The sequence below is a fragment of the Centrocercus urophasianus genome, unplaced genomic scaffold (genome assembly GCF_019232065.1).
Source record: "Centrocercus urophasianus isolate 14NV4802_14NV808 unplaced genomic scaffold, USGS_Curo_1.0 seq_26, whole genome shotgun sequence".
Classification (NCBI taxonomy): domain Eukaryota; kingdom Metazoa; phylum Chordata; class Aves; order Galliformes; family Phasianidae; genus Centrocercus; species Centrocercus urophasianus.
In genome coordinates, this window is record NW_024884822.1 from 11,903,881 (window position 1) to 11,922,784 (window position 18,904).

The following is an 18,904-nucleotide window of genomic DNA, read 5'->3' on the forward strand; positions in this document are numbered from 1 at the left end:
TGAGAGACCCACAGTCATCCTGAGCTTCCTGTGTCTGCAATGGCATCTTTTCCTTTATCCTTCATAGGGAACCTGTGTTCTTCTCAACTAACACTATGGAATCATAAATGACCCAATCAGCCTTCATCACTGCTCGTTAGATTGGAAACTTGATTAGTTAATAGCAGACCTGTTCTTCCTTTCTGTCCCTACTGCCGCTAAGCTCATGGCATTTACGGGCAGACTTCTTAGTCATTAATATTCTTTGTATTCTTCATCTTTGGCTTCAGAAAAGAGAGCCTTTCATCTTTTGCCTTGCTTTGTTTTTCAGAAGGAGCCAATTTTGACTGGAGGAAAAAAGAAACCAAAAAACATTTATCTGTAGCTTTCTTAGAAGCTTCCAAGCAGTCTCCCCTGCTGACTTTGTACTTTCACAGTAGACAAACATTGACTTTGTTTCCTCAGTTTGACACAAAATATAGCTGGTTTTTTGTTTTTTTTTTTTTTGTTTGTTTTTTTTTCTCTTGGTTTAACTTTTTGGTTACATCTCAGCAGCTTGGCAGGACAGTATTAATTAGCAGCTATGGTGTATTTCCCTGGAATTCCCAGTCTTTCCACAATGTTTCCATTAGGCTTATAGTCCATACAGCCCAATTGGTGTAAGGAGAGCATAGGCATCTGAACTTAGAGGTACTGCCCTGATTTGGAGCCTAAATGATTATTGTGATTGCTCTGCGGGTTCTTGTTTGGTTCATTAAAAATTGCTGATGTATGCCAGGGGTGAAATGTGTGTGGACAAGTCCAATAATAAAGCGTGTTCCTCGGGTAGGGAGTGCTTTCTCTTCATCACTACGTGCTCACCAGTTATAAGGGGTCAAACCTGGAGTCTTTGCTAGTCTGCAGAGCTAGCAAAAAGGAAGCGGCAGAGGCACAGCAGTTAACTTCTGATCATGTGGAGTCTTGCAGCCCAGTTCTGACACGCAGGACCAAAAGGAAAAAGCTTCTGGCCTGGGCTGTGTTTGGTTTTGGTACAAAAATCACTTGAGGTTTGCTACATGCTTTTTTTGGCTGTGCCAGCATTCGTATCCATTCTGCTCAGGTTTCCCCACTCCTAGTTCAGTGCATGTGAATGCGATCATTAAGTGTGATTATCACATTTTTTTACCTATTTAAAACTCTCTGGCTGTGAAATTCCAAAGATTCTAATTTAAGCTATAAAAAAAAAAATAAATTAATGTGCCATCACTTACACATTTCATGGCTCATTTCCTGATTACAGCAACTTTGAATATGTACATACAGTCTGTTCCAGTGCATGTGCATAAACATCATACAGCATGTAGGGTCTGGTCATTGAGGCTTGGATCTCTCGTTCCAGAGAATTTATTGTCTACAAATCAGAGCAGACAGAAGAGAAAGCCACAGGTGCAGGAAGCTGCAACTTTCCGTGCTGGTGCAGGCAAAAGGCAAGTTGTTCTGTGGGTCTGTGCTCAGCAAGTCTGGGAAGAGCAAAGAGAACTACAGAGGTATTCTGATATTTCCCATCACTTCATTCAATTCTGTCATCTTATTCAGACAGAAACTCTGCAGACCTTTATCTGCATGCAGAGAAGAGTTTGAGATAGCAGCTACGTGGGTCACTTATGATTTTGCTGTTAGGGTGATACAGTATAAAATAATTCACCAAGGTTAGGGATGCAGCTGCAAACAGTGGATCCAGCAGAACTCATTGGGTTGGAAGTACAAAGCTTTAAGATGGGTTGGTTGGGTGCCTTTTACTTGGGTAATATTTTCCTATTTTCCATCCAGCTGTCTAACAGCAGGAGCTGCCACAAGTCCACAAGTGGCTTTGATTTTTGGAGATGTTTGGGCATTTCTGACGTGACCCTTCCCCTCCACGCTGTCACCTGGGTCACAGACACAGTGGGATTGTGTGTGTTTTTTTCTCAAAGGTCAAGGGTAAGCTACAATACCTATTAGCAGGAAAAAAGCACAGTGAAAGACGGATGAAGTAGTTAATTTCTCTTATTGACACTTTTGGGTCATGGCAAGTGACCACAGAGACCTGATCTGACAGAGTCAAGTAGTTCTATGCTGGAATGTTTTTAGTGATTGCTTCAGTTTTGTGTGGGGCTTTTGTGTGTGTTTTGTTTTGGAACTCAGTTTGTTCCCTCAATAATGCTTGCTGCATCAAAAGTGCCCAATGCAACCAAGGCAGGAAGCCAAGCAAGGTTTGGAAGATCGCAGCTTAGAATGCTCTTTATTTCCTCCTCTTCAAAATACATCATTATGATAGTGTTAAGTATGCTAAACCTGTGGCCTTGCAGATACTTCAAAACTGGCTGAAGAATTTGGGGCATGTGAGCAGTTCTTCAGAAGTCAGGGGCAGTCTCTGAGCCTGGGTATTTGCAAATTAAGCATGAGGGCTGCTGGCTACTAAGGGTAAAGACTTTTTTTCTTACCACCCTGTGGTGTACCTGGCTCTTTAGCCCTGTGTGAGCTGTCAGATATGAATGTTTGTTTCTGTGAGGTGAACAGACTTTGTATGAATTTAGGATGGGTGCTGAAAGCAAGGTGTGGAGTATAGCAAGGAGGGATGTGAGCCTGGGGAGAGCTTTCTGATCCTTACTGCTTCCATGGAGGCTGCCAGCAGCACAAGCCTCCTGTGCACGTCAGGGATGGGATTTGTGCTTTCATTCAGTGTGTGCATATGTTATACGTGTAACAGCCATCTAAAATGCTAATTTCAATTGCTTTAAAACACCCTTGATAAAACTTCATAAAAGGCAGAGTAGCTGCAGTTTATTACTCGGGTGCTAGAGGTGGCTTGGTTCCTTTGGATCCTTCTGTTTGTCTCCAATGAGAAGCTGTTCAGGAGGTGATAGCAAAGCCCTGGTAGCACATATTACGTAGTGTACACAGTTGGAAGAGCATCAGCTTGTCATTTGCAGTCTTATTTCTTAATGTGGTGTAGTAAATAATAAATGTACACAAACTCCTATGGAGCATTTCATTCATAAGCTGCCAGGCTGTGGTATGTGTTTTGAAATGCTGTTTTGGGAGCTGTGTTTTCTGGGGTAATTTCATTAACTGATACTAAATGTTTCTCAAATCCGTACAGATCAGATGAGGAGCAGCTATTAGTGATCCTGCTAATAAAAAGCATTTGTGTTTTGTTTTGTTTTTTGTTTTTTTTTTTGTCATTTTGTGGAAGATCTTTTGTGCAAAACCCTTTTGTTTTTTATTGCATAGCGATTAGCTGTTATTAATTCATGTCAGGAAGATCATTATTGGCAAATTGGTGTGCTGAGTGGCTTGGAAGCAGATGCCACCACATCATCTAGGCTAACAAACATTCGAGGAGAATGTGCAAGAGGTCCTTATGAACAGGGACGGTTACAATAAAGCCCTTCTCTTGGCCTTACTTGTGCCATTCTCTTCTGGGCTACAGCAGTGTTAACAGCTGTGCAGTTTGTGTGTTAGAGCAAGTATCTTGCAAAGGGGAACCACAAATGACAGCAGTATTATGATTAAAGGGCAGTCAGTACTGATGGTGAGCCCAGCATAAAATACAAATCTGGCTGTGGTTAGGAGAGAATGTGCCCAACTAATAAGCAGCTTAACTTGGTGTATTATTGTGAAATAGAAAGAAGCATGAAATATGTGATGTGAATAGTAGGCTGGCTTTCCTTGTCACTTCATATTTATGTTCCTGGAGCTCTCCTGGCTTCACCAGGGTTACAGCTCAATGACACCCGGCTGAGTGAGAGCTGGAGTTCCACTTCTCAACACTTTTTTTTTTAATAGCACAGCAGTATAGCTGGCGTTCTCTGTTACAGCTTAGATTTGGAGATTTCTTAACAGACAAAATGCAGTCAGTAAGAACTAGTTGGTTCACAAAATGTTTTTTCCTGATCAGATGCTAACGCTGCCACTTGATGCAGCTCTGCTAAAGTGACCTAATGTTCTCTTGGTAATGGGAGATGGATTGGACCATTAAAGTCTGCTTTCAGCCAGATATATTAGCAAATACTAAGACTTGATCCACAGCTCTTTGCTGTCAATAAATGAGCAATTGCTGTCTACATAACATAAGATCTGGTAGAGGTTTGAGCTTTTAAGAGATGGAGAGTGCTTGTCAGTTAAACTGAGATAAACCCAGAGTCTAGTTCTCATCCATTGGAATTGTTCAAAGTTTGTTCTTCATGGAAAACAGACTCCTGCCTTCTGTGTTTAGCAGGATGAAATGAGCTCTTCCACATCAGCATTGATTGCCTGACAAATGTTTGATAGATGGATTTGCACAACCACTGAACAAATACTACTGAACTACTTTAAGTCACTTCCTTGTTGTTTCTGTTACAGGTAGACAGGTTTTCCTCCTGTGCATGGAGTTGTCATAAGGTTGTTGTCTCTCCTCCCTACCTGGCATGCTTCTTTTTGAGCCACATCCCGGGGTCTCAAAAAGAAAAGCCCATTGTACAAGGCTGTGTGTCTTACGGCTGCTTCTGTAAGCAGCACGAGAAATCTGAGGGTCCGTCTTGAACACCTTCTATTTTGATGTTTTGACAAGGACCGTTTAAAGCTCTTATGGCAAGTGATTTTTATGAGCATGTGTGGAGTGGAATGTGTAGTGCTTGAAGTGGTGGGGAGTGGGAAGACGCGTGACAACTGCTTTGTGTAAGATGATCGGTGTTTGGAGGAACAAATGGTGCTTTGAGATGACAAATGGAGCAGCGGAGGTGCAGCTGGGCTGGCCGGGCTGCTGCCGTGGAAGCGCTGCTGAGCAGCTTCATGGCAGTTTCTGCTGTGCTAAGAATAATAAAAATGCGTTTGCTCTCAGTGTATGAAAGGATTTTGAATGCTGGTCAGTATAAACTGCTTCCTGTTAGATCTGAGTTTTGTTGTAAATTGGTGCTGTAAATCCAATTGATTTAATTAAACCAGGTTCCAGGTCCCTGATGTGCGGACTTCTCAAGTAGTAATTTTATAATTGCAAGATTCTTAGGCAAATAAATGGCCTCTCTTTTCTTGCCTGCTGGGTGGGGTGTCTGGTGATAATTAGTACATTTATCAAGGCGTCCTCCCCTGCTAGAGACGGGCTGTTATCCACTTTTGATGGCCGGAAACAGTGGGGCAGTGAGATTATGGGACTTGTCTAAGGGTGCTGTGTGATGTAGCAAAGAACGAGAGTGTAGCGCTGGCTCCCTGGAGCCATCCTGCTCCCCTGAGTCTTGCATCACTCTTCCTTTGGCCTGTCTTGAGCCTTTGCTGTCCCTCAGGAGGGTGGACAAACACCACACACCTGGCACTGTGCCCTGCACCAGGCTCCCGAATGCAGCCGGAGGAGGGGTGTGCTGCCCCGTCCCATCAGTAACTTGGTCTGCTCCCCATGTTTCACTGAGGTTGCTGTGGAAAGTTGTTTTTATTGGAGAGCCTCCTCTGTAGCTTGAAGATGGATCATGATTTTTCCATTGGAAAAAAATGAGACTCAGCAAACATGGGTGTGCAAATAGTCTTCCAGCATCTGAGTGACGATGGGAACTTGGTGTTTGTTCTCCTCCAGGTGCAGTTGTGCAGTTCGCAGACAGCCTCGGGGACCTGGGGAACTTGCACTGATGTCACTGAGAAAAATGCATCTGGTCCGAAGGCAGGAGAAGCCAGCAGCTTCCCACAGGGGTGGGGAGGGGAGCTGAACAACTGTAGGGAAAGTAATGAATACTGCTGTTTCAGTAAGCAAGTCTTGTTCTTATGCTGCCTCCAAGGGATAAGGTGTTTGGGAGAGCATCACTTGGGCCTTTCATTTGGTTTTGGCCATAGTCCCCAAGGTGACTAGAACCTAGAGCAGAGGAGGGGAATGAGTTTCCCCACTTTCTTTCCCATTTACTTCAGATGATTCCTAGTTTAAAATATTGAAAAGTTGGTTTTGGTTTTTTTTGTGTGGTTTTTTTTTTTTTTTTTTCTGGCAGAGCAGAAAGGGGTTGGTTTCAGTATTAGCGATAGAAGAGATGTTTTTGCAAGGATGTGAGCTAATGTGAAATATCTGAATAAATGCCAATGGAATTTTTTTCTAAAATACTATTAAAAAAAAAAAAAGTAAAAAAACAAGGGGAAAAAAAAGTAACCTGATAAAGAGTTGCCTTAGTCTGGCCCTGAATGGGTATTATTGCTGTCAGTGAGCAATGTGCAAGCATGAAGAATTGAGGTTTTGGTATCTCACCTGCTTGGGCTGGGAGCCTTGCAGCGATCTCCTGCTGTTGGCATGCTGGGGAACCGGTGCTGGTTTCTTGGCTTCCTCCTCATGAGATGTTGCACGCTGGTATCACACTGCTCTGCTTGGGCTTGGGTTTTTTCACTTGATTTTGAACATGTTGGCCTCCCTCAGTAGTTAGGTTGAACGCAGCATTAATTCCTTCTCTAATTGTTCATCAACAGCTAACATCACGACAAAACCACTCTACATCAATTAGCTACACACCAATTAAGAACATTTAATTGGACAGGCATCTGAAAGGTTACTGCTTCCTCAGTCTGGGAGTGCGTTAGCAGATCAGCACGTGCAGCTAACCTTGCTTAGTCTCAGCCTTGCACTAATAAGCAAAATCACTCATTTCCTCACTTAGAAATATTTGACCTTTAGCCACAAAAGTATATTGAGGAGGTGACTTAGATCATGGCAGGTTGTGTTTAAAGGCTCACTTAGTCAATATATAGATCTTATTTATATGCATCTTTAGCTCATTCATATTACTACTAATTATTGTGCTTGAAAGATGAATGACAGTAAAATCTTTGGAAGAAGAGAAGTTTGTTTGTTGTTATTCTGACGAGACCAGAGAAATCTGTATCCCTGAATCAACTTCTAAAGCTACCTCAATTGGTATTTTTTTCCTAAAAACAAAGATGCTGTCAGCACAAGTCACCGTTTCACCAAAAGGGTCATTTACCTTTCATAGAAAATAATAAAGAGCTGCATAAATATTCTTCATAAGTTGCTTCTGGATTGTATTAGTGAAATATGTCAGTGTTTGTGGTGTGTGCAGCCCCATGTTTTATGACACCACTTGAAAAATGCAAGACATTCATATGAGTTATTTGGAGCATGGTGACAAGGCTGACATAGCTGGGTATGGAAGAGCATTTCCAGGCTTACAGAGAAGAGAGGAAACACAAGTCATCAAACATTGCCAGTGCTGGGAGAAAGCAGACATCAGCCCTGGTGTTGTTAGGAAGATGTCTGCAGAGTACTGCAGGTCTGTGGGTTTGTTTTCCAGCATGACCTGTGCCTCTGGTGGGACTGTTTGCTCACAGGGATGGCGAGATGGTTATGAAAATCTCTTCTGTGTGATGACTTCTAGAGGCTTGGCAGTAGGTTTTTTTGATTGCTGTGTGATACTGGGGCTCCACTATAACTATCTCCCATCTGTGGCTTGGCTGAGCTCCCTGGGCAACTGGGTGTGTTACCAAGACGCCATGCTGAGCAGAGCACTAGAAAGGTAGACAGAGACACTTCTAAGAAAGGTTGTCTTTGTGTCTTTGACCTCTTGAGAAATCTAAGCTTCCACTTGACGATGCTTACTAGTGAATCTCTATGCATCCGATGCCTTGCATGCCAGAATGCAACTCCGAGAAGAATGAAGTAATCAGTGGGCAAGCTGAGCTTGACTTTGGGTCGTGAAAAGCAGCATGCCTTGGGCAGCTGAGGAGGTACCCCAGCATCCCTGTCATCTGAAGCAATCGTGCTGTGCCTTTCCTATCTGCCGTAACAATGGGGAGAGTAAAGAGCAAGGAAGGAGTGGCTCCTGCCTGCATCTCTGTGTGATTACATCAAATCCCTGTGCCTTCGCAGTATTATCTCCTTAAAATCTGTGTGCCTGACGCTTTTGCTTTAGCACAGTTGAATGCATTACCTTCCTGAGTTACAAAAGAAAAAGCAGGCACTCGCCAGCCTGCTGCAGAGCTATCTGGGAGGATCCAGAGCCAATCTCCCAACGGACAACTGCCGGTTTCAGTCCTCTCCTCTCATGTAGCTCACCTGAAAAAGAGCAATCTGTTGTGCAAAGGAGTTGCTGTATGTGAATTTGAGATACGACCTTTTGTCTTTCCAGCATTTTCTGTCTGCATCACTCCAAAAAGCGGTTGCAGTTTCCCAGCTTTGGACTCTGCCTCTGAAAACGCCCCAGCTGAGGGCTGGGAGTATTGATGCAGTGCGTGGTGTCTTTAGGTACAGCGCTCACAGAACAGCGGGTGACGGGATTGACAAAACCCACAGGCGGATGATTTGTACTGCAGACAGCAGCACAAAGTGGGGGCTCTTTTGGTTAATGAATATTGAACTTCTCCTGTCTAGCAGCAAGTTGTATCCTGCTCTGCCAATGTGCCTCGTTGTGAGAGGCTGGGCTGCAGACGTGTTGCTTGTGAACCCATTAATTCCTGTCTGGTGGACGAGCGTTCTCCCAACAGGGCTCTGCTGGTCACCTAACGGTTGGTATCGTGCAATCTGCTTATTTGCTTTAGTTTCACAGTCTTATTTGTTTTTCTCCTGAAAGCTAAGAGTCTTTACTAGATGCTGGATGCTTTTTTGTAGCTGCCCGCATGGCATTTTGTACACAACAATATTCTGCTTTGGAAAGAATTGATGTCATAAATTTGTGCACACAGCAGTCCTTAAATTCAGTTCTATTTGTGGCATGGCTTCCAAAGGGCACATATGTCTCAGAAACATTGTGACTATTGCATGAAATGGTAATTTTAGTGCATGGAAGATCAGCTTCTGATTTATTTTTATTAGTGCAGATGAAAATTACTGTGATATTTCAAGTAGAGCGTAAAATAAATATCTCTAATCTCATTCCATGAGGAATGTTAACTTCCAATTTTATATTCCTTTCCTTTCCCAAGCCACTGTAAAATGCTTGGTATGTGACTTCAGTGTCTATTCTCTCGTGTTTATGTAGGAAGGTTTCTGTCTTTTCATTCTCATGTAAGAAATTTATTTTCATTTCTGTAGTGGTTTATGTATGCAACATGAAATTTCCAGTTCCTTTGATTGTGGAAAATGTCTCATTTTTGACCGGAGCACAGAAACATGCATTTATCCCAATGAACAAAGGCGTGTTAGGAAATGCTGGACGCTGCAGGTGAATTAAAAGAATACTGAAAGTGACAAAGCAAAGATTTGCTATTAGCAAAAATAGGGGAGCAGCCAGGACTTATGCAAAGGACTGCTTTTCATCTTCCTTGTATCACCCACAAGTGATGGGTGGCGTGGTCCTGATCAGCATCCAGGTAGCCTCCCAGAAGGCTGACTGTAAACTGGGGTGTGGGAATCATCTGGGGGCTCTAGCCTCTGCTTTGGCTCCCTGGTTATTTTGGTGTGAGCTGAGGGGAGGATAAGCCCTTTGCAGACTTGGGGCTGTGCCCTGTCTGCAGCGGTTTCATCTGCTGCCCTTGTCCATGCCGTGGGGTGGCTGACAGCACGAAGCCTGGTCTGCAAGTGGTGCTTCCATCTGCTGCCATCTCAGGGGTGGCGTGCTGTGGGAGATTGGAGTAAGGTATCCCAACTGCTACAACGTGCTTATCTACCCTTCTGGGGCTGTTCCATTTTCCTTAATGTGCCAAATCTGTGTTACCTGATAGTGCTGACATTGCTGATCAGATCACTGAAGATATAGTGATGATTCTCAGGGCGTGGCTCAATGATGCTGCTCTGAACCAAAGAAATAAGTGTGGATAAGAGGATATAAGTTGTATATAAGTCATAGTGTTTCCATCCCAAGTTAGCAAAAAGCACGGTTATAGCCCAGCCAGGGCTCTGTATCTGCATATGGGGAGATCAACGCATGGTTCTGTGATGTAGTCCTGTCTGACTATTGTGTAGAGAGAAAAGCTTCTACGAATGTTGGACAAAGTGATGTTGCAGAAGGGTTAATTGGTAACCTAACAGCATTGTGGGAATATAATAAAAGGTTTTGGAAAGAATCTTAAAGGATTCAAGTGTCTCTTAGAATATTAATGGAGATGTACACACGGGTATCTGCTTGCATGTGTGTAATTGTCAATGCAAAGCCTTTAAATTGGAAATTATTGGTACAGAAGCGAAGTTAAGGTTTAGAATGGATTTAGTTCAAACAGCCATAGGGAAAAGTCAGAGTATTAAAGCACTGAAAAGATGTCCTGCAGGGCATTCACTTCTGTATCAATATATTGATTATTCTGAAGATGGAGTGGGCACATACTTGGGCCTTCTGATAGGAGGAGACAATTTGGAGGAATAGGAAAAAGAACTGTTCACTAAGAAATCGATATTAATGTTTCTGCTGAAGATTTTGAGAGAGCTCTTTTTTTCTGTGTCTTCCTGTAGGGTAGGGACCAAGCGTAGCCTAAAGGTAAGGAGACCAGTGTGGTCTAAGACACCACAAGTGTAAGGAAAGCAAAGTCATTATTTGAAAATATTTATAATGGTAGGGAATCTACGCTGCTGAAATGACACTTCTGCTGTGAATAATTTAGTGGAATGAAAGTCAAGAGTCTGGTGTCCTGGTGAGTTGACATTGGCTGTTCATGGTGAGAGAGCACAGAGATGTTCTTGAAGATGTAAGGTTGTTGCTTATTATTCCAGGGCATAGCTTGAATGGTATTTCTGTGTTGGTAGCACATAGTCTGCCAAGGGGTATCGGTTGCTGGCCTAAGGAAGGTGTGAGGACACTGTCAGTCCCAAAGTCTTTTCTCACCTGGGAGCCCACCACGTGGACTGCCCCCTCAGGCTGTGACCTGTGCTAGTGTAAAGGGTTTGGCTGATCTTGCATCTTCTCTGTCAGTGTTCTAAGTGGTGCCTATGCCATGTCCCAGAGGGTTAAGGGTGTCAGGCATTGGGGACCACCAAGAAAACTGCTGTCAGTGTTGGAGGGGGAGCCAGTACGTGTTTGTGCTCCCCACTGCTGTATTGTCCACATTCTTGGGATGATAATGCCCAAATCAATGGACTTCCTCGCAGTGCTGGGGATGCTTGTCCCTTGCTGCCTGTACGCTGCAGTGCAGCACAGTGCCCAAATGCTTGAGCTAACTCCAGACAGCACATAGTGCAGTTTGCTGTTTACTGAGTGCGCTGTGGTTTTAAGGAGCTGAGAGGGATAGAGAGACGTGCTGTCTGCATGGACTGGTGCAGAGTACAGAGCCAGTCCATGCCTCTGTGCTGCAGAGCATGCATGTGCCCTGAGGCTCCTATGTTCACAGCAGGCAACTCATCCCTGTCTCTCGAGATTTTGTGTAAAACTTCAGGCACAGCTACAGTGTTTTCTTTGGCTGCTTGGGCTTCATCTTTGACTGCATGGATTCCTCTAGGAGAAATCATTGTATTTAAGGATTGCTTGGTGTCTGCTCGCAAATAAACTGCTTGTATTCCAGGATGAAAGTATTCTTGGAATACTTATTTTAGTGCAGACTCTCCAGTGGGCAGTCTTTTATTCCAGAATAATGGGCCGTTCTCCAATTTAACATAATGTACTTTGTAAGGGTAAGTCTGTAGTTAGCAGTGCAGGAAATACACTCATTTACCAAATCTCATTAGTTAAATAGAAACTGGCTTCTCTCTTGCAGTGCATAAAACATCATCCATCATGAAAAGTAGCTCCTTAGTTCTAGGATTGATCTTTGATTTTTATGAGTGATTCCTTCTGGATATTAAAAGTGATTTATTTTTTTTTTTTCTGCTACTTTTTTTTTTTTTTTTTTTTTTTTTAAACAGAAAAAGGGACCTCAGCTTTAGGAATTATGGCTTAAGCTGCTAAGAATTGTCTGGCAACTCTGTGCTTGCTGCCAGGAAGCTGTTACTGTGTTCAGGACAGTGCGTCTCTTCCATTTGATGTAATATTCTACGTGATGAAAAAATAAAGTAGCTTTTTTTTCCTTCCATGTGTAGCCTTCCCCCCCCTTCCACTTCTGGGCAGCGTGAGATTAATCTTCTGGCTGCCAATCTACAGAGCTTTTGCCCAAGCCAGAGACACTTAGCAACGCCTGCATTGCACCAGCTGTATCAGACAAAACCCATCACCTTTGCTTGGCGGGCTTTATCAATATAACCGTGCAGATGCTTTTCCTCTGCTGCTTCGTCTTTGCTCCTAGCCTCGCTTCACTTTGTCATTTCCAGGTCACTTCCCTTGCCTTTGTCAGCATGTTTAGCATTGCTTCACTTACACGCTGCCCTCCAGAGCACCGTCATGCATATTAAACACGTCTGGGACCATGGCATGAAGTGGCCCATCCACTTGGGAGCATTGAGAAGAACAGATGAGCTGCAGACCTTTGGGAGGTTGGTTCTCTGCAGCCCCACAAGCACGTTCTGCTGAAGGCAGGCTGCTCGTGTGGCCCTCATGCAGGTGGGCACGCTGCTTCTGCCATCCCACGCTGCTCTGACTTGTCTTTGGTACTGTCTGCGCCAGCTTATTTTTGTAATGTAATTATTCACGTTGAGCATAATCAATGAGCCACAGAGCAATCAACTGGTGACTCCAATCAGCGGAATTACTCGGGTGGATCAGAGCGAGTTCCTTTTTCTGAAAATGATGTTGTCATTCACACAGAAGTGAGTTCAGGGAAAGCTGGTTCTTTATGCAGCATGTGCTGTGATTCTTGGTACTTGTCACATAAGTCTTGTACTGGGAAGACGTAGATCACAAAGGCCTTCAAGTGCAGAAGTGCCATGGTAAAAACCATATGCAGGAAATACTGTAGCTTTCCCTTGCTGCTGGAGTCACTAGTGGGAAGAATATGAAAGTGTTGCAGTTAGTTTTAGCTGGATGTCTGTAGGACCATGTAGACGCAGCTCAGGCCACACCAGAAAGATGGAAGTTCATGCAGTTGTCCAGCAGTGAGTAGCTGAGGCTGATAGCTGCCAGCCCACGTGGTACCACCAGTGTAAATGGGCCATGTACCTTTGGCACCTATGACCCCCGCATCCTGGGTAGGTGAGTCTTTCTGCCTCTTTCATGTGTGTCCTTTCTTCCAAATCACAGAAATAGAGTGTTTCAGGGAGGGAGGAGAGGTTTGGTATGAAAAATGGCACTCCTTGCTTGGCAGGACTTGGGCCAAGCTTACAGCTGTATGGAGCAGCAGACAAATGTGTGCCCTCCCTTTGCATTTGCCTCAGCACAGCTGTGAGAGTATAATGCAGATTGCCAGCCACGTGCTGTGGGTTTTTTTTTACGTGCTCATCTCTGCATATACTGGTTATGTATTATTCTGCAAACCTGTCTCTGTCTCTTGGCTAGCTCCAAAAAGCCATGCACTTGTTTTCTCTCCCACATGTGCTGGACACCACTTGTTTACTGAGAGCGGGGTTTGAAGATTTTACCCTAACTGGGAACTGATGCCAAAATGGATGGTCTCTCTCCTTTTTTGCAGTTGTGCATCTCCTCCCTTGCCTCAGGTTTGCAGGTTGTGTGGCCAACAGCAGCTGACTCATCGGGCTCGTTTTGTGAGTCATTCGGTTTTGATAAGGGGCAAAAGAATCGTTGGAAGGTTCCTTCCCCCTCTTGGTGTGTTAATTTTCTGCTAGCTCAGCAGACAGCAGGCTTGCCTCGCTTGTCTGCCAGTTGCTCCCTTGCTGGGGAAGCAACAGGCAGCGTGGGAGAGTGGGATGGCTCCTTCATGTTGCGCATGGTCACACCACATTATGTTTAACATCAAACTGCTGTCTTACCTACTTATTGCTTACCTTGGATGCATCTGCAAATGGAAACTGCTGAGCTTTTACGTGGCTGGTGTCGAGTTCTGAGTTTTAAAATAAAGCCACAAATAACTATTTGGCTTTAAAAAGCTGAAATGTTGTGTGCGTGGACTCATTAATTTATTGTCAGACTCATGTTGATTGGGGTAAACAAGAATCTGATGATGACATCTAAATACTTCTACGTTTGTGGGGAACTCTGTTCCCAAGTCTGAGATTGTGTCCGCGTGGTGGTGGTGATGTTTCCCAAAATGCCTGATCCTCAAGGGGGTGACTCCCTGCCTGTCCTTGGGCACTGAGCTCAAATCCCAGAGTTCCATTCCTGTCCTTGGGAATCATGTCCTGGGCTGTCTTGCAGGACTAAGGGAAGCCAAGGTTGAAGGTATTTTGAATTGCCAAAGCCTTTTCCATTTTGTGTATTTGAAATCCAGCTGAGGAGCTGGATTTGTTTTACACCACTTTACTGTTATTTTAAGAGTTTTGTTTTTTGAATTGGAAGGTTTTCTTGCTTTGTTTCTTAATCTTCATAATAGCTGCTAAGGCAATATGGAAAACCTAAACTAGACTCTTGCTGTCCAGAAAAAAACAAGGATGTTTGAAAACTGTTCAGTTGGGCCTGATTCTTCAACTCAATTCTAATCCCTGTTTTGGAAGCCTAAAATATATAGGAGAAAGCCAAGGTGCACAAGCAACTGTTGCCTCAAAGATATGAGTGTGTCTTGAAGTTTGTCTCCAAGATTGCCTTTGTCTATAAGAACAAGCATGGCATTTGTTGGCAAAGTACTAACTTTCTTATGGCAGCCTTTCTGCATATTTTAGGCACTAGTTCAGCAAAGCAGAACCATGTGAACAGCTCTTCTGGATGGGATGTTTGTATGTTTACTTAATACTGAGCACATGAATAGCCTGTTGGCTGATGCATGTTCAAGCACACATTTAAATGATTTGCTGACCTCAGGCCAACATGCAGATGTGAATATTAAAATGAAAATGTAGGCATCCAACCCAGACTGTGAAGTTGAAATACTTACTTTTCAAAGCAGTCTTGGGGATTTCAACAAACATTTTCCATTAAGATTAATGGAAGATACATGTCTTAATTCCTGGAGTCTGCTTTGAAAACATCGATCAAGCGTTACACTATGAAGCCTTTAAATGCTTGATGTCTTGGCATTGCAGTCTGCATTCTCAGCTCTGTGGCCTTGAAACATCTTCTGGTCACTGTTCTGTATTGGGATATAACTCTCCTCACTGCACAGTATTTCTAGTCCCTATGATTTTATCTTTGTCTTATGATACTTCAAGATTCATCTTACAATAGCAGTTTCTGCTCCTTGATCATAATGGTACTGTTGATTTCCATTATTCTTTTTATTTAGTGTGTGTTGTGGGAGGAGATGAACGTTTACAACCTTTCTGTTCATGAAAGAAGGACTTGCAGCACTTGACAACCTTAACCACAAGTGCTCATGATCCCAGAGGGAATATAAAATTGAGAGGCTTGTGTGTTTTTTGGTGTGTGTGTTTTTTTGTTTTCTTGTTTTGTTTTGTTTCGTTTTTTTGTTGTTGTTGTTTAAGTCTGAAGGTTTTGAAAACAGCTTCCTGATGGGTGGGAAGCCGTTGTGCTGCTGAGGAACATTCAGTGGCAATGTGGCACTGCAGCCTTACGACCTCCTGCGCACACAGGAACTGGGCACGTGTGTTGGGAGATGGGTTGGCCCTGCTGTGTGCCAGATGTACCGCAGTCAAACCAATCTTTTCCCTGCTTTTCTGGAAAGTACTTAAAATTGTTGCCTCCTTGCTGTATCCTCTCCTTAGTGGTGCTCCAGGCATCCCAGCAGGGCATAGCAAGTGTAATTTCCATGTGCTATCCACAGAAATGCTTTTGCTTTTGGAGGCAAAACCTTGTTTTCCTTCAACTCTGCCTTTTGTGCGTAGGCATTGGTGCTTGAGGCAGAGCATTTCATTAAAGATTTATGTAAAACAGGGGCTGGTCTCTGAGGCAGGAGAATAAAGTTGTGCTCCAGAATGCTAATGTGGAGCCGGAGCAGTTTCAGTTTTGCATAACGCAGCACCGGCTGGCACAGCACAAGGATCCATCCAGAGCAGGAACCTTGTGCCATCCTTACCTTTGCCACCCTGCAACTTCATTCATGTTTTGGGGTGTGTGAGGGCGATGTGAGCTGTGGGCAGGCTGTGTTGAGCGTGTGCAAGGAACTGCTGATGGCAGCCCAGCATGGAGCAGGGCAGTATGCTGAGGGAACCTTGGTTGGTAGGAGATAGCTGGAACCGTGTGGCTTTGTTCCCTCTCTGCCCTGTCATTCTTCTGCAGCTGGCATGTGCAGGTGAAGCTCAGCTGGTTTCCTCTGCAGAAAACCCTGATGTGTTTAAGTTCTCCAGTGCTTTCTTGTAGGATATTTGGTAACCCTAAGAGTCTGCCGGTTGTGGAAACCCACAAGTGACTCCGTGAGCGTGAGTGAAGCATTGTTACAGAACTGGCAGTCCTTGCAGTTGCAGTGCTCTGGAAATCTGATATACAGAAGAGTGCCAGGCTTCCTGCAGAGCCATGAACAGGGCCAGGCCCAGCCGCAGCTCCATCCCCAGCAACTCATGCAGAGCCCAGGGAGCCCCTGTCTGATAGCAGTAAGGAGAAATCTAGCAGCATATGGAGCTCCCCTTGGGCTTTGCAGCTGCACACTGGCACCCATGGTGTTTTTTCAAGACTGTGTTGTTTACTTTTTGGTGACAGGTGTAGCTCCTGTTCTCTGCTTCACAGGCAAAGATTCTTCTGTAAAGATGTCCCCAGAGCTCCCTGGGATTGCCATCCTTCAGATGTGCATTCTAGCATTGCTGAGCTGCTGATTTGAATGTAAAGGCATGACAGGAAATGGGTTTTGTATTAATGGAAATGTAATTATGTGTGTTTAGTAAACTAGTAGAAGTAATTCTAGAACACAAAACAAAGCAAGATTTGAATACTTATTAACCAAAAACAATGGTGGTTGCTGCACACCTTGCAGTAAACACCTGTCTCCTATGGGATGGGCTGTAGGTGTTGTCACACTTGCCCAGAAGCAGCAGATGACCGTCATGTAGGCACAGCGTTGGAGGTTTTGGCCGACGTGGCCTTGAATTCTCTGCTATATGAAGATCCTCTAAGTTGCAGGATGAAGGACTGGACCAAGTCTGCGCAGGTAGTGCTGTCCCAGCTATCCTGGAGATAGGATCTCTGCGTTCCTTTGAAGTTGTTTGTGGAAGGCCATGATAATGTGGAGATTTCTTGGGCTCTTTCCCTCTGTGCAGTAGCTCCTGCTGGAGTCAGAGGCCAAAGAGCCACGCTGTGTGTATGTGAGAGGGAAATGTTGCTACAGAACTCTGTGGGCGTGCAGAGGATGGTGGGTGGCAAATGGTCTTGTGCAGGGACACACGGGTTTGGGACTGAGATATCAGCTGCTGCATTGTAACTGAGAGTGGGAAACAGCTTTGAGTGGGAAAACCCAAAGGTAGGTGTGCACTGTTCTGGTGGTGTGAGCTACCAGCTTCCGTCAGCTGGAGAAAAGGAAGGTGTAGAATCCCAGAACAGAAATGGTTTTGCTGCTTTCACTGTTCAGCTGAGCTAACTGCAACCTCTGACCATCTTGTCTGCGGTGTGCATCAAGTTAAGGCTGTGTGAGTTGGGAAGTGCATGTTCCAGTGCTTTTAACATCAGTCATGTGTGTGGAGGAGGCCTACAGTATGTATGCTTTAACAAGCATACACCTGGAGGAACACCTTCAGCTAGATTTTATTGTGTTTGCCAGAGGCATGTAATGTTAAGCGGATGATTTTTGCAAGACGGAGTTCTGAATGACTTTGAATTCTTTTGGCTAAGTCAACTGGGTTGCTGGGGGAGTAGAGCTGTAAGAGAAGATGGGCTAATGTTCTTATCCTAAGCAAGGAATATTTCTCTAGTTCTCCTAAACCGTGGAGTATGAATTGAAAAAATCCAAATCTGTTTCCTCATTTTGATGCAGGCTCCATTTTTGGCAATGCAAGAGACACAGGACACCAAAACGCCACTCGGTCTGTCTGCTGCCTCCCCAGCCACCAGAGCCAGCAGCTGTCAGCTCCCAGTTGCTTTTAGCAACTCTGCATGTGAGCTCTGGAAATGGCTTTGCAGACGTTACAATGTAGGGTCCAAAACCATCAGGCTGGCAGTGACAAGTTGTTGTTTCCCAGCAGCTTTGGAGGACAGGGTATACTTGAAATAAATCCATCAAGTAGGGTTTCACATTGGTCAGGGCTTTAAGCAGCAGTTTACTGAGCTTATTTATGATGTCGCACCCAGGAAATGAAATGGAGAAATGTCAAATGCTTTCAACAAACGCCAGCACAATTTAATGCCCCCTCTGCCTTGCTTGGATTTGTGCCTAATGCTTATTATTGCAATAAACCGCACTCGCGTTCTAGGTGGTAAATGGAATTCACCCAATAATTAAAGCTACGAACAAAATACATTTATTCATCATCTTCGTTCCCAGCATAGTTTGCATTCTTAGTGCTAGATATGGTACAAAAATGTGCACCTTGGGCATTTTAGCTGTTCGTAAGGTGTAAGGACCAAACCTGTCTGTGAGAGCCTTGGGAATCTTAAGCTGAAGGAAAACCACACAAAAGCTCGAGCCAAGCAGTTCTCTTACAGGATGTTTCCAGTCTCTTCCTCTGCGTTTGGGCCCTGGCCTGGTCTGAAGCACATCTTTTCAGACTGCCTATTGTTTCCATTATATGGAGACAGCCTCGAGTTCCTCTGTTGAGTAACCATCAGTCTGCCCTCCCACGCAGACACCTGAAGATGAGTTAATGTTGAAAAGAAAACATTTAATTGATTCTCAAGCCTCCAATGTGTCTTTCTGCAGTCCTGAAAGTTTCCAGGGTTTTTTTTTGTTGTTGTTAATAGGATGGATACATTCTTAGGAATGAAACTTGCTTATAATGTTAAAATGACAGCGTTCACTTTGGTAGGGTTATTTTGTATTTGTGCAAAGGGTGTTATGACAGAACCAGAGGGATTAGAAGGGATCATCGAGTCCAACCCCCCGAATTCTCAGTGCCTCTGCTGTGACACATGCACTGAACGTGGGTCACTTTGACGCACGCAGATGAATGGTTGTTGGATTCGGTCCTGAGGGCCGGGGACCCTTCTGCCAACCTGGGGCACAG

General features: G+C 44.2%; 1 protein-coding gene across 2 annotated transcripts in view; it reads left to right on the top strand.

Moving 5' to 3' along the window:
* RASGEF1C (RasGEF domain family member 1C) overlaps positions 1-18,904 on the top strand; it is a 71,392-nt gene that overhangs the window by 4,811 nt on the left and 47,677 nt on the right. The window contains exon 1 of one of the 2 annotated variants that reach the window (XM_042826301.1): positions 13-32. The exons of the other annotated variant lie outside the window; for it this stretch is intronic. The gene's annotated coding sequence lies outside the window, so the exon portion shown is untranslated. Of the gene's footprint in view, positions 1-12; positions 33-18,904 lie in introns of those variants that run through there. 2 annotated transcript variants of the gene reach the window in all.